This window comes from Prionailurus viverrinus, chromosome B4 (assembly GCF_022837055.1).
Source record: "Prionailurus viverrinus isolate Anna chromosome B4, UM_Priviv_1.0, whole genome shotgun sequence".
Taxonomy (NCBI): domain Eukaryota; kingdom Metazoa; phylum Chordata; class Mammalia; order Carnivora; family Felidae; genus Prionailurus; species Prionailurus viverrinus.
The window spans coordinates 77898786-77911405 of NC_062567.1; the positions used below are offsets into that span (position 1 = coordinate 77898786).

Sequence of the window (12620 nt, forward strand, 5' to 3'; positions counted from 1 at the left end):
GTGGGGCTGAAAATTCCAAGCTTCTAATGATGGCTTGGTCCTTCTGGCGGCCAGCCTCCATCCAGGAGGCTCCAAGAGCGCACCGGAGTCACCTCATTAGAACAAAAGATGCTCCTGTCACTCTTATCACTTAGGAACTTACAAGAGTCTTAGGATCCCCATCGCTGGGATGCGTCAAAGTCCAGATACTAGAACAGGGATGATTCTAATGTGCTTATCACTTAGGAAATTACAAGGATTTTGAAGCTTTGTGCCAGGTATGGGGGAACAGAGACCAATACATATATTTTCTATTATCTCATAGTTTCCTTCCTGCCATCCTATCTCCCTTTGAATGGGCAATCTTCCTTCCGTTTGTAAGACCGAGAGAGATTTTTATTTTCCCAGTCTCTTCTTTCCCCATTTGGTCCCATATGCCTTTATAGTGAAAACTGCCCAGGGTTGTGTGTGTGTGTGTGGGGGGGGGGGTAATTTGGCACATATTAGGTAGATGAGTGTGACATATAGTAGACACTGGGTGGATGTGTGGTGGTGGGTAAATGGGTAGACCCCATCCACCCTGAGGTGAAGCTGAAGTCTTGGCAAATGGGGATGTAGAGGAAGGAAGGTGGAGAGAAGATGAGAGGGCACAGGATGGGACCCTGGGAGCAGAGTGCATGGTCAGAAAATGTGCCAGGAAGGAAATGGGGGGCTTGGAGAACCAGTAGAGAGCAGCACATTGGGAGGTCAGTGCGGGGAAACTTTCTAGAAGGGGTAATCGTGTCCAGTTCTGCAGAGACCATGAAGAGAGGAGTAGGGACCAGAAATAGCCACCGGGCTTGTTGCTGTCAGTGATGTTGGGGGGAGCAGTTGTTGGAGGGTGTGAAAATGCAGATTGCAGGGGGTGAGGGGTGCAGGGGGTGAGGGAGCAGGGAGGCAGTGTGGATGAAGAGGAGGGGCAGCTTGAGGGGAGTCAAGACCTCACAGAGGATATTTTGGGACGTGGAGACTTGAACAGGTTGTAAGCTGAGGAGGGGAGGTTTAAAATTAGAGCGATGGGGTAACTCAGGAAGAATCCTAGTGGAGTGGGGGCCTCCGCCTTCCCTCCTGGCCCGACAAAGCCACCACAGAGCCAGACTGGGATGCAACGCTTTAATAAGGGACGTGGGGAGCTGAGAGATGGTGGTCGGGGCAAGGAGGGTTTTGGTGCTGTAGACACCAGCTTTGGCCGGGACTGGGCCTTATTATCATTAGGGCCTTATGACTTCATAGGCATGAGGGAGTAGGTTTTTCAGATAGCTCATGGTTTCTTTTACAGTTTTGTCCAGATTCTTCCCGATTTTATGGCCGAGCTTGGCCAGTTTTCCCTCTGAGGTGGTTGCTGGGGAACATTGGGAGAGAAATGGCAAAGTAAGGTTAGTCCCCTCACGCCTCCCCCACACTCCTCAGTGCTGGCACAATCAGCGGATCCTCCAAATCGCATTTACCTTTAATTCTTGTTCCCCTTCAGCTTCCTTTCTCTTTCCACCCCCAACTTTCTCCCCCAAGGTAGTGTCCTGCCACCGCGTTTTTCTGTTTAATGCCTCCCTCCCGGGTTCTTCCCCTTGGTCCTGGCTCCTACCAGCCCTGGGAGTGAGTTCTGTAGTCTCTTCTGGCTGAGAGGCAGCATTTCTGATACTGTCCTCCTGGGGGATGGGGTGAAGCAGCTCGGGCCTTTGACGCTTTGGTCTCCTGGTAGATTTGGTCATATCATCCTCTTCAAAAACCAGCTCTTCTCTGGAGATGAGAGATTCCTCAGAAAGGTTTTCAATGGAGACATGGTCCTTTTCAGATATCAGCTGAGCAGCTGGGACCAAGGAGATGGAATGAGGGGCAGAGAAAGAGCTCATGGTAAGCAACAGCCAGCCAGCTCTCTGCCATATCCCTTAACATGCAGAGAGTGTCAGGGTTGAGCCATTGCCCAGTCAGTGTAGACCAGAATTGAGATCATTCTAGGAGAAAGAAACAGATAATTGGCATATTAAACAAATTATATAAGTGTGTTAGAAGTGCTAAGACAGGGGCGCCTGGGTGGCTCAGTCGGTTGGACGTCCGACTTCGGCTCAGGTCATGATCTCACAGTCGGTGAGTTCGAGCCCCGCGTCGGGCTCTGTGCTGACAGCTCAGAGCCTGGAGCCTGCTTCAGATTCTGTGTCTCCCCCTCTCTCTGCCCCTCCCCTGCTCATGCTCAGTTTCTCTCTATCTCTCAATAATGAATAAACATTAAAAAATTAAAAAAAAAAAAGAAGTGCTAAGACAGAGAACAGGATAAGGAAGGTGGAAATGCTGGGTGGGGAGTGGGTACATACAAGCATCTCACATGTCAAATGTCTTAAGACCTCCGGAAACTCTAACCCCTTATTTTTCAGAGCCAGAAGATGAGATCCACTTGCAGGCTCAACCCATAAATGCCCGTAAGTCTCATGTTGGCATCCTTTAGAGGGAGTTGGTGGTAGTGACAGATGGTCCAATAAACGATGACTGAGGTCTCTGTGTTTTGTTAGTGTATCTCAAGTGCCTAGAGCTGTGTGTCTGGCACAGAGTAGGTGCTCAATAAATAGTCGTTAAATGAATGTGTGTATATGTCTTGCTCTCATTGTTACAGAGGGAGGCAGGAGGGCCCAGAGGAGGTCAGTGGCTTTGGCGTGTCCAGCACCCTCAGAGGCTGGAATCTTATGTGAATCTCTGTTAACCCATAGTCCACCTTGATTTGGGTCCAGTTGGCTCCTCTGGCCCCAGCGCCAGGATTTCTAGGGTGCAGGATTCCTGGTATCATGAGTCCTAGTCCCCTGCCTCCACACCTCAGCCATCCCGGGTGTGCACTTTTGGTTATGCGTTCTCCACACGGTGCATTACAAGGATTAAGGAGGGGTCTTCCTAGTGCTGACGACTCTCCAGGGGACAGCTCAGTGACCTCTGGGGAACAAAGAGGAGTGTGGCAGAAGCCAGACTCACCATTAAGGATGGCGAGAGAGGTGGAGGCTCAGGTGGCCAGCAGCAGGATGGTAAAGAATTTCATGGTGAACCTGTAGCCAGATCCATCTTCCCTGGGGAGGCTGTTTAGTGTTGCAGAGGCAGTAGTCCGGCAGAGGCTTTGTTTATCTTGGGGTGGGAAAGGGCTCTGGGGAACCTGGTTCCGGATTGGATCTGGGGGCATTCCAGGTTTCCTCTCCCAAGTTCCCTTTTCTGAATACATTTGTTTTTGGGAAATGGAGCTTCTGGGAAACCAGTTAACAGGAAAGTAAGGCCCCCAGCATTTCCCTGGCGTGGGCCATGCCAAAGGTGTGTCAGCCCCAGGCTCCACCTCCGGAAGTCCTTGGAATAACTAAGTGGGTGTGAGTTTCTCTCCTTCATGGTACTCATTATTGGTGTAATTTTATTTTTATTTGTGTGATCAGTTAATATCTCTCTGCCCCAGGAGGACAGAACTTCCGTGATGGGTGGTGGAACTATGTTTTGCTTGCCACTGTTTTCCCAGAACCTAGAAGGAGCTGGTACATAGTAGGCACCCAGAACATATTAGGAGGGTGAATGAATGAAGGCAGGTAGGCTGCAGATAAAACTCTGTCAGTTCAGGAATGAAGGAGCACGGCCGTTATAGGAATTCTGATTATATGCCAGGTACTGTGCAGAGTTTGTTCATATGGGATATTTTACTTAATTCATCATGGTTGTGAGGTATGTGTTACTCATCAAGCAGGAAAAGCGATATTCACAAAAGTGAGGTCACACATCTGGGTGGGTTTGAACCCATGTGAGTCTAACTCCAAACTCTATGCCTGCTACAGGTAAGGTCTGGTGGCTCCAGAGGTGGGCGAGATGAAGCAGTGAGATGCCCAAAGAGCCACATGAGAGGCGGTGGGGGACGTACCCAGGACTTGGGCCTGGCTCTGGGCCTAGGGCTGAACTCATTGATCTTCTGTGCCTCCCTCAGGTTGGAATTTTTGAAAAGTTTTTATTTAAGTTCCGGTTAGTTAACGGACAACATCATATTAGTTTCAGGTGTACAGTGTAGTGAGTCAACACTTCCGTACCTCATCCTGTGCTCATCACAAGGGCCCTCCTTAATCCCCATCACCTATTTCACTCATCCCCCCCCCCCTCCCCCACACATCTCTGGTAACCATCAGTTTGTTCTCTATTGTTAAGAGTTTGTTTCTTGGTTGGCCTCTCCCCCACCTCTCTTTTCCCCCCTATAATATAATATATATTATATATTATATATTATATATACACACATATATATTATATATATATATTATATATATATGTGTGTATATATATATACACATATATATATTCCACAATTTGGTTATTGTAGATAATGCTGCTATAAACATCGGGGTGCATGTATCCCATTGAATTGGTATTTTTGCATTCTTTGGGTAAATACTAGGTTGGAATTTTTTTTTTTTAAATTTTTTTTTTTTTCAACGTTTATTTATTTTTGGGACAGAGAGAGACAGAGCATGAACGGGGGAGGGGCAGAGAGAGAGGGAGACACAGAATCGGAAACAGGCTCCAGGCTCTGAGCCATCATCAGCCCAGAGCCCGACGCGGGGCTCGAACTCCCGGACCGCGAGATCGTGACCTGGCTGAAGTCGGACGCTTAACTGACTGCGCCACCCAGGCGCCCCTAGGTTGGAATTTTTCATAATCTCTCTGGGACATGTTTTGGGATCATCTCCAGGAAGAAGGGGGTCGGCTGTACCCTGAGACGGCACCTCGGGTCTTCAGCAGGGGGCGTGGCTTGCTGGGGGCGTGGCTTACGCCCTGAGGGTAAGGTCCCACCTGCAGGCCCCAAGAGAACTGTGGACTCTGTGGGCCAAGGTGCGAGGTGAAGCCTTCTTCCCCCCCCCCCCCCCCCCCCCCGCATCCCCCCTGGCAGCAGCGGGAGGGAAGAGCCTGGGGGCTGGGGGTCAGCCTCCAATCCCTCTAGCCCTGCTGTCTCCTTGGGCAAGTCTTCGAAGTGAAGGAAGTTTGTCTTGTGCTGCCTCCATCTCCCCTTCCTCCACAATTGCCCCTTTCTGCGGCAGCCTCCCCTCCCATCGCCTGCGGCACGTAGGAACAGGGTGGGGACAGATGGAGGCATTCACAGCGAGTACTCAAGGGTACGGTTTCCGTCCTGCAGGCTTATTTTTCCAATACCCCCAGTAATCCACAAGTTTAGGCCTCCATCGTTTGCAGACTAGGCTATTTCAGTGGTTTCTCACTGGCTTCCGGCCTCCAGTCTGTCTCCACTGCTGTCCACCCTCTATGCTAATGCTAATGCCTGATGTGCAGGCCAAGGCTCTACTCAAAAGTCTTTAAGGACCATCCATTACCCCTAAGATAAAGCCCAGTCTCCTTGACCATGTGATCAGGGCTTTCCACGTTTCTGACCTCATCACTGGCCCCCAGGTGCTACTTCCTGCTCGATCAAATGTTGTATGTGTTCATGCTGTTCCTCCCTCAGAAATGCTCTTTCCTTTCCATCTGTCTGCTGTGTTCCGACATCACAATCCACACCAGGTGTCATTCCCTCTCTGGAGTGACCCCAGTCTTCTCACCATTGCGCCTCCCTCAGTCACCTCCCCTCTGCTGTCCTGCGATGCACTGTTCCTGTCTCCGTCTTTTCACGTTTCCACTCCGCCACTATTTACTGAGTGCCTGCCAGGTTGTAGGTGCTTGGAGATAAAATGGTGAGCAAAATCACCTGGCCCTGACCTTCTGGTTTTACTGTCTAGCATCTATCATATTCTCTCGGAATTCTCAGTTCAGATCTATTGCTCCTGCTGGTTAATTGCCATTTTGAGGACAAGAGCCACAGTTTATTTATCTCTGTGTTCCAATTTGGTTAGCACAGATCTTAACACTAGCTAAGTGCTCTAGTCTAATGATTTGAATGAGTCAATTTGCGAGTTCAAAGCTGACCCCTGGGGGATATGTTTCCTTTTAGCGGGGAGAGAGGGACCTCTGAGAGGCCTTTTTCAACAATTAAGTATTTCAAAAGAATATATTGAGCATCTGCCATATGCCAGACATGAAATGGGCACTGGAGGTTCAACACTGAGCAAAACAGACCTGGTCCCTGCTCTCCCAGGTGGGATTGCCAGATAAAATGCAAGCCATGCAGTTACGTATGATTTTCAGATAAGCAGGGAATACTTGTTTTAGCCTAAAAAATATTGCATGGCACATACTTATAGTAAAACTTTGCTTACTTAACTGGGTGTTCTATATTTTATTTGGTAAACATGGCGATCCTACCCCAGGGCTCCCCACCAGCCTCCAGCCTCGACCATCTGTCCCTCCAAGAGCCCAGCTCTCTGTTAAGTCCTGTTAAGTCTGTTAAGAGTCCTGCTCTCGGATGGATGGGAGAGCTGACTGTGTGCCGTGCGTGTAGCTTCGTTCTGAGAAAAGAGGTCACAATGGTTCTCTGCACACAGGTTCCAGACTTTGGTCAGATGATCCTGTTACTCTGGCCACTCCTGTTTGGTGAGGAAGTCAGGGTCTTATCTAGAGGTAGTCACCAACCGGCTGGGCAGAAGGAAGACCAGTGGCTTCTGAGGAGGCCTGCGTAAGAGATCTGTCCATTTCTTTTTTTAAAATTAAATTAATTTTATTAAAAAAATTTTAATGATTTATTTATTTTTGAGGGAGGGAGAGAGAGAGAGAGAGAGAGCAAGCAGGGGAGGGGCAGAGGGGGAGACACAGAATCCAAAGCAGGCTCCAGGCTCTGAGCTGTCAGCACAGAGCCCCCGGAGGTACCCCAAGACTTGTCCATTTCTGACCCTCCACACTGGATGGTTCCAACCCAGGTCAATGAGATCCCTCTCAGTGAATTTTGAATGTGAGACAGAGAGAAGGAAAACTCACCCGCTCCCTTCCTCTCCATTTAGCAGGTCTGGGATGTAGTGCGGGGAATTTGCATTTTGAAACCAGTGCCCAGGGCCTCCTGGATGGTTCAGCCGGTTAAGTGTCCGACTTCGGCTCAGGTCATGATCTCACAGTTCTGTGAGTTCGAGCCCAGCGTCGGGCTCTCTGCTGTCAGCGCAGATCCTGCTTCGGATCCTCGGTCTCCCTCTCTCTCTCTGCCCCTCCCCCGCTCGTATGCACGTGCTCTCTCTTTCTTTCTCTCAAAAATAAATAAACATTTGATGGGGGCACCTGGGTGGCTCAGTCGGTTGAGAGTCCCGACTTCCGCTCAGGTCATGATTTCACAGCATATGAGTTTGAGCCCCATGTCAGGCTCTGTGCTGACAGCTGGGAGCCTGCAGCCTGCTTCAGATTCTGTGCCTCCCTCTCTCTCTGCCCCAACCCACTCGCATTCTGTCTTTGTCTCTCTCAAAAATAAACATCCAAAAAAAAATTTTTTTTTAAATAAACATTTGAAAAAATTTTTTAAAAAAATAAATAGGGGCGCCTGGGTGGCGCAGTTGGTTAAGCGTCCGACTTCAGCCAGGTCACGATCTCGCGGTCCGTGAGTTCGAGCCCCGCGTCGGGCTCTGGGCTGACAGCTCAGAGCCTGGAGCCTGTTTCCGATTCTGTGTCTCCCTCTCTCTCTGCCCCTCGCCCGTTCATGCTCTGTCTCTCTCTGTCCCAAAAAATAAATAAACGTTGAAAAAAAAAATTAAAATAAATAAATAAATAAATAAAACCAGTGTCCAGAGAAATTCTAATGCAGGGGTGTTGAGGAATACACTCCCTTCAGCAATAGGGTGGCTTTTTTTTTTTATTTTTATTTTTTTTTATTTATTTTTGAGACAGAGAGATACAGAGCATGAGCGGGCGAGGGGCAGAGAGAGAGGGAGACACAGAATCGGAAACAGGCTCCAGGCTCTGAGCCATCAGCCCAGAGCCCGACGCGGGGCTCGAACTCACGGGCCGCGAGATCGTGACCTGGCTGAAGCCGGACGCTTAACCGACTGCGCCACCCAGGAGCCCCAATAGGGTGGCTTTTAAACAAAAGCTCAAACTCTTTTTTTCTGGTAAGGATTTTGGGAGGCAGAAAGTCTATTGTTTTGAGTGTGTGTGTGTGAGAGAGAGAGAGAGAGAGAGATTACTATGGTGGTTGCTGGCTGGAATGTTGGAGGTTGGAGAGAAGGAGGAGGAGACTAACATTCTGTGAGAGTCTGATCTGGAGCCAGACGCACGATGATTTTAATTCTCACACTGATCCATAGGGTGGTATTGATGGCAGATTGGAAAACTGAGGCTCAGAAAGGTGAAGCAAATTTAGCAAGGGGATATAGATGTCACCTGACATGACTGGGATTTGAATCCAGATCTGTTTGGCTCTGATTTCCATGCTCTTCTCACCATGGCTCACCGCCCCCACGAAGCATCGCGAGTGTTGACTCCACGGTGTGGCAACCATAAACGCTTGCTTTTCCAGGGGGGATCCATTTTACATATTCTGTGCTGTTTCTTCCAGACCCATTGACTATCCTGGGAAATCAATGTTTCTGCCTCAAATCACTTCCCAGACTGCCTCTCATCCCCGGGGAGCAGTGGGGGTCTGTTACTAGAACAGAGAGGAAAATAAGGCCATTGACAGGGTTGCTCAGAGGGTAACAGAGCCAGAGGGAGGTGAAACAGGAAAGGGTTCAGGAGGGAGTCAACAGTTAAGTGCAGAAAGATCCCACTTCCAGGGGACTCTGGAGCATCCAGGGAGGGGGAGCAGCTTCTGTCTTGCTTCTCAGTCGGGCTCCAGCAGCTCTTCCTGAGTCCGTTGTTCCCTTCTTCAGGGTCCATTGCTTGCAAGTTCACTCCAGCCATACCCAGTTTCTCTGCCGGAAGGTCTGGGCCAAACTTGACTCTGCCTGGGCAGTCTGTGGAAAACACTCTCCATCTTGGAGATGGGGCCTTGAGAATGTTGCCCACGTGCACTGGCTGCTCTGTGCCCCCTAGAAGGCCTGGCGTGCTGCACTGGGGGTCTGTGAGAGCTGATGGAGAGGCTACCCTGAAAGCTGCAGTTTACTAGGGTGCCTCCTGAGCACCCACTCACCCACCCGTGGGGCCCTGGGCATGCTTTTCCCCTCTCCTCTGAAAGCCCTACCAACCACCCCTCAAACTACACACATAATATCCGATACGCCATTGACGCCTTATTACCATCTAATTCACAGGCCCCATTTAAATGTGGCCAGTTGTCTCGATAATGTCCTTTATGACAAAAGGACGCAATCCAAGATTACGCATAGAATGCTGTTGACACAGTTCCTCAGTCTTTCCTTGATTTTCATGGCTTTTCCTCTTCCACAGATGAGGGGCCAATGGTGGAGCATGTCCCCCAGTTCGGGTTCATCTGATGTTTCCGCATTATTAGAGGCAGGTTCTGCATTTTTGGCAAGAATATCAGCAAGCCATACTATATTCTTTATATTATATTCTATCAGGTGGTTCGTAATTTTGATTTGTCCCATTTTTGTGATGTTAACTTTGATCGATCGATCACTGATTAACCAGACATCTGCCAGTTTTCTCCAGTGTGAAGTTATTCTTTTCCTTCTTTGTAATTAATATATATATATATATTTTGTTGCAAAGTAATTTGAGGCTATGTAAATATCCTGTTCCTCATCAAACTTTTACCAATTAGTTTTAGCACTCATTGATGCTTTCTGGCTGAATTACTTAGGCTGAATTACTTATTCCTGCGATGGTTGCCAAATAGTGATTTTCTAGTTCAATCATTCCCTCTACATTCATTAGCTGTCATTCTGCTGTAAGGGAAATCTTTCTCACTTCCCCATTTATTTATTCATTTATTTATATCAATATGGGCTCATAACTTCCTATTTTGTCAATGAATTATAATTTTGTTACTACCATTGTTTTTCATTATTATTATAATCTTTTATAATACTTTTCTTCTCCATTGACCATGGTTAGTCTGAAACAAGTTGGCCATAGTGGGAGTAAGCTAGCCTTTTGGTTAGCTTGTGTATTCTCTTGTCATGTCTCCATCATTCTTTGAGCAGTTTTTCCTTTCTGGCACAGCAAGGCATTCCAGACTCATCGTGTATTTTCTCTGCGCCAGCCCTGCCTGGTAGCAGCCATTTCTCCAAGGAACTCCGCTCTCTTAATGGTATTTAGAAACAAAGATTCGGGCTCTCGGTGTGATCGTTGTTCTTGAGATGTCGCCACTTCCAGGCCCTTCCATAGTCAAAACTAGGGAATATATGAATGCATGTACATATACACATGTGTGTGTATGTATGTGTATTTGTACAAATAAATAACACATGCACATTTACATCTAGATGTATTTCTGCATCTATTTACATATACTGAAAACCATGAGTTCTCATTGTTATGCCCAGTTTCAGTCTGGCACCGTAGAATTCAGGCCTGCTCACCCTGCAACACATAGACCCCCCCCCACCTCCCCCACCTGCTTGGGCTCTGATACCCCACGAGAGGCCACCACCTTTCCCCTTGTCCCTGCTTTCCCTGGGCAGATAACCCTCCTCATGGCTCCACTTCCAACACCCTGCTCCAGCTTTCCAGCGATGTACCACCCCTCATCCTTCCCGCCCCTGCAGACACCTATCTTGCTGGGTTCTGCCTACTGGCTTTTGTATAGGATTATTCAGGGAGAAAGTCAGGAATGCAAGCATAAGATGCGTGTTTGAATGCAGTTGAGAAGACGACAAAATGAAGCGGCTACTTTCTTATTGATATATCCTTTAATTCACCGTTTATAGTTTCATTTTGCTTTGCGATCCCATCTGAGAAGCTCTTGCTTTTAATGCATGAATTTGTGCTATTTTTATTTATTCATATAAATGACACGTGTTTGATACTTGTTTCATCTTTTTCATGCTGTCCTTCCACTTTACAATTTTTTATCATTTATATTTGGCTACATGACCTATTTATTTTTTCTCTTTTATGTGTATTTCTTCTGATAATATAAAAGATTCAGTTTGTTTATAGTCTTAGTGATTATCTTTATAACCATAACTTCAAATGATGTACTCAATTCTGTATCACTTAGATTGATTCCCTCCACCAGCAGTGATGAAAACAGTGTACTTCTACTTCCTGCTCTCCTCTTTACCGTCTGATTTTCATGGATAATAGGACTAGTGTTACTTTTTCTAGTGATTTCCTTTATGCTTACAATTTTTTTTTAATGTTGATTTATGTTTGAGACAGAGAGAGACGGTGCGCGCGAGGGAGGGGCAGAGAGAGAGGGAGACACAGAATCTAAAACAGGCTCCAGGCTCCAGAACCCGACGTGGGGCTCGAACCCACGAACGGTGAGATCATGACCTGAGCCCAAGTCGGATGCTCAACTGGCTGAGCCACCCAGGTGCCCCGATTTCTTTTATACTTTAGTTACTTGCTTTTGCAGGTTAAAAATAGTTTTCGATACTCTAACTATAAAAGTTGCGCATGTCACCTGATTTATATTAACTCCTGCTTGCTGTTCCATCCCAGCCGTCCCCATGCTGATCTTTGGTTATGTTCTCATAGTTTATAACACTTACTCTGCTCTGTAACCATAATTCCTGCAGCGACTTGAGCTTTTTTCTTTTATTTTTTTTATTAAAAAAAAATTTTTTTAACGTTTATTTATTTTTGAGACAGAGAGAGACAGAGCATGAATGGGGGAGGGTCAGAGAGAGGGAGACACAGAATCTGAAGCAGGCTCCAGGCTCTGAGCTGTCAGCACAGAGCCCGACGCGGGGCTCGAACTCACGAACCGCGAGATCATGACCTGAGCCGAAGTTGGCCGCTTAACCGACTGAGCCACCCAGGCGCCCCTGAGCTTTTTCTCTTGCACTGAAATGGATTTAGCACTCACACCCAATCCTTTTACCTCATTTTCTGGAGGCTGGTTGGAGTTTATGTCTAATAGTGTTTTTGAAAAGGGTTCACAGGAATGAAATGCCCTGAATTTGGCATCCTGGAAATACGTGTCTGTTGCCTTTAGTCTCGTAAAATAGTTTGATTTAGTACAAAGTGTTTGGGCCTCATTTTTCTTCTTCCAGAGGACTTTGTAGGGATTTCTTCACTGTCTTTTGGTGGTGTAGTCTGGAGGCGACCTGAATATATTTTTCTCCCCCTCAGCAAATGTGTTGGTCGTTTTGCCTGAATGCCCAAATATCCTTCATCTTTGAAGATAATGAACTTTATTGGGCCAGTTCTCAGCATTAGTCTTTTTGAATCGTTCACTGGTGTCAAGTATATTGAGGGAGTTGTGCAACCAACCTCCAGAACTCCGTCGTCTTGCAAAACTGAAACTCTATACTCAACAGCGGTTCGTGGTTTCCCCATACAACCCCCCCCCCCCCGCCGCCCCTCGCCCCGCCCAGCCAGATTTCGATTTTCTTCTATTTTTAAGGAACACTGTCTTCAATTATGTTTTTCTTTTCTAGGTGTTCTCTTTTTCAGGAGCAGGAAGTGTACGTGTGGCAGATCTGGTTACAGACGAGGTGTTCTTGGTTTTATTCCTCTGAGCATATCGTGTCCCTTGGAGAAGTGTGTCGTCAGCTCTGCCCATGAGTGTCATAATGGGACGCTGAGTCAGCATCCTCCCTCCATTTGGTTCCAGTTTCAGGGGACTTGGCGGGAGTTCTTCATAGAAAGTGTTATTTGGGGTTGTAAGT

At 47.4% G+C, this 12620-nt stretch overlaps 1 long non-coding RNA gene across 1 annotated transcript; it reads right to left on the minus strand.

Annotated features, from left to right (window-relative positions):
• Positions 1 to 1117: 1117 nt before the first annotated feature.
• LOC125171323 (uncharacterized) lies at positions 1118 to 1822 on the minus strand. The gene is made up of 2 exons (XR_007154261.1): positions 1601 to 1822; positions 1118 to 1360 (listed from the first exon to the last, which is right to left on the minus strand). It is a non-coding gene; the product is annotated as an uncharacterized LOC125171323 (long non-coding RNA).
• Between the last annotated feature and the right edge of the window lie 10798 nt (positions 1823 to 12620).